This window comes from Amia ocellicauda, unplaced genomic scaffold, assembly GCF_036373705.1.
Source record: "Amia ocellicauda isolate fAmiCal2 unplaced genomic scaffold, fAmiCal2.hap1 HAP1_SCAFFOLD_84, whole genome shotgun sequence".
In the NCBI taxonomy this organism is placed as follows: domain Eukaryota; kingdom Metazoa; phylum Chordata; class Actinopteri; order Amiiformes; family Amiidae; genus Amia; species Amia ocellicauda.
This window is the reverse complement of record NW_027103010.1, coordinates 259,730-262,753: the sequence shown is the minus strand read 5'-3', so window position 1 is coordinate 262,753 and position 3,024 is coordinate 259,730. Positions and strand designations below refer to the sequence as shown.

The 3,024-nt window shown below is 40.2% G+C and overlaps 1 non-coding gene across 1 annotated transcript; it reads left to right on the top strand.

Annotated features, from left to right (window-relative positions):
* The first annotated feature begins 2,319 nt into the window (after window positions 1-2,319).
* trnaw-cca (transfer RNA tryptophan (anticodon CCA)) lies at window positions 2,320-2,391 on the top strand. The gene has a single exon. It is a non-coding gene; the product is annotated as a tRNA-Trp (tRNA).
* Window positions 2,392-3,024: the final 633 nt, after the last annotated feature.

The following is a 3,024-nucleotide window of genomic DNA, read 5'->3' as shown; positions in this document are numbered from 1 at the left end:
ACATAGCTGGCTGAACTTTAAACTCGCTACGGAGAATGGAAAATCCCGAGTTAATGCCAAGTTATCCTGAAACTTAGCCGGCTAACCTACTTATCCAAGTAGGAAGAACACACCCAGGTGCCTATATGTTGTTGGTTTCTTTACAATGCTTGTGTAACTTAATAATATATATACTTTTCCTTGTACAGAAAACATATCGGCACAATTCGAACTTATGCAAGTTTTATTGTAGAATACTACTACTACTAATAATAATTACAATTATTATGATAATAAACACGAAACAGAGACTGATTAGCATACGTTGAGGTTATCAACAAAGCTATTAACTCTTTACCATAATGCATTTTTACTATTAAGTTGTATCTGAAGCATATCATCTTTCGTGAAACTTGATTTGATTATGTACTTACCCAGCGTTACTTTTAACTTTTCTGTATGTGCACATATTCCTGTTATCCACAAACCACTGTAGTTATTTAAAGCAACTAAACGCAATAACTTCATCGTCACTCTTGTAACATTAAAACCCAATATTCACTGGCGCTGTTTAAACTGTGAATAACTAGGTGAGTGCATGTTTTTTCAGACAATGGCCAATTCTACCTGTTCACCAAAAGCAAGCATGTGCAAATATGTACATTTATTATTTGGACCTTATTATATTAAACCTATTGTAAAATAAAATACAATATTAGTAAAGGCAAATACACTCACCTAAAGGATTATTAGATACACCTGTTCAATTTCTCATTAATGCAATTATCTAACCAACCAATCACATGGCAGTTGCTTCAATGCATTTAGGGGTGTGGTCCTGGTCAAGACAATCTCCTGAACTCCAAACTGGATGTCTGAATGGGAAAGAAAGGTGATTTAAGCAATTTTGAGCGTGGCATGGTTGTTGGTGCCAGACGGGCCGGTCTGAGTATTTCACAATCTGCTCAGTTACTGGGATTTTCACGCACAACCATTTCTAGGGTTTACAAAAAATGGTGTGAAAAGGGAAAAACATCCAGTATGCAGCAGTCCTGTGGGCGAAAATGCCTTGTTGATGCTAGAGGTCAGAGGAGAATGGGCCGACTGATTCAAGCTGATAGAAGAGCAACTTTGACTGAAATAAACACTCGTTACAACCGAGGTATGCAGCAAGGCATTTGTGAAGCCACAACACGTACAACCTTGAGGCGGATGGGCTACAACAGCAGAAGACCCCACCGGGTACCACTCATCTCCACTACAGATAGGAAAAAGAGGCTACAATTTGCACAAGCTCACCAAAATTGGACAGTTGAAGACTGGAAAAATGTTGCCTGGTCTGATGAGTCTCGATTTCTGTTGAGACATTCAGATGGTAGAGTCAGAATTTGGCGTAAACAGAATGAGAACATGGATCCATCATGCCTTGTTACCACTGTGCAGGCTGGTGGTGGTGGTGTAATGGTGTGGGGGATGTTTTCTTGGCACACTTTAGGCCCCTTAGTGCCAATTGGGCATCGTTTAAATGCCACGGCCTACCTGAGCATTGTTTCTGACCATGTCCATCCCTTTATGACCACCATGTACCCATCCTCTGATGGCTACTTCCAGCAGGATAATGCACCATGTCACAAAGGTCGAATCATTTCAAATTGGTTTCTTGAACATGACAATGAGTTCACTGTACTAAACTGGCCCCCACAGTCACCAGATCTCGACCCAATTGAGCATCTTTGGGATGTGGTGGAACGGGAGCTTCGTGCCCTGGATGTGCATCCCACAAATCTCGATCAACTGCAAGATGCTATCCTATCAATATGGGCCAACATTTCTAAAGAATGCTTTCAGCACCTTGTTGAATCAATGCCACGTAGAATTAAGGCAGTTCTGAAGGCGAAAGGGGGTAAAACACAGTATTAGTATGGTGTTCCTAATAATCCTTTAGGTGAGTGTATAAGCGGAATATATTTGTTATAAATACAGCAAATATAGTTTTATATTCACTGTATTTTCCATTTCATGGGATTCCAGAATAATTTCTGTATCAAATTTAAACTACTGAGATATCATATTAAAGATATAGGAAAGACCAAACACATGTGCAGTATCCGTTTTTTTTTCTTTCTTTCTGTAATTTCTGCTTTAAGTTTAACTTGGTATTCACGTCATGCCATGTGTTCTGTGTCATGCTCACTGTCACTATCTCTTTAGCATTCTGTTTAACTTCTTCATCACGTCAATGCTTCAGTTGCCCATTCATTAACCTAAATGGTCACTAGCAAAACATCACCATAGTTCCCAATATTTTTCCTTGACGTCCTGTGTTAACTGAAGTTTAAGGACCTCGTGGCGCAACGGTAGCGCGTCTGACTCCAGATCAGAAGGTTGTGTGTTCAAATCACGTCGGGGTCAGTCTTTTACTCTACATTCCCTGTAATATCACTCAATAATTCCTGCTGTGGAGAGTGTTATTAATATCCTAGAATGCAAACGTTGTTAGTCTAAGTAACATGCATCTACACCCGAGAGGATGCATAAAAGTCAGTCTGGTCTCCTGCACGTTGAAATTATATTTGATTTTAAGAATCCGTATCGTTTGTTATATTTTAATCTGCCTTGTTATAGGCTATTAACAGTAGACTGTCACAATCCGTGTTTTATTCACCTGCTGTATAGCTCCCTTTTATGTATTTCTTGTGCTTTCGATTACCGCCTACCCAATACTGTCTCACTTTCTGATCCCTGGTCGACACAATTCATACACTAATAAAAACGTATAGAAATACTTTAGATAACATCAACACTACTAGGTAATAATAGTAGATGGGATTCAATGTTCATTTCTCGGTTCATGTTTGAGCGATTCCGAGGCCTCGCTAAGGTGCCTTTTAGTGATGCGCTAAGGTCGCTGCACTGTGGCGCGGCACACCGACCCCCCAGGATGTTGCCATATTATTAGGAATATTATTAGGGTTCCACTGTACAAGATCTGCTGCCGTGCTCGGCATTACCAGCAGCTTATCCAGACGGAGGCGCCGGGTGTCA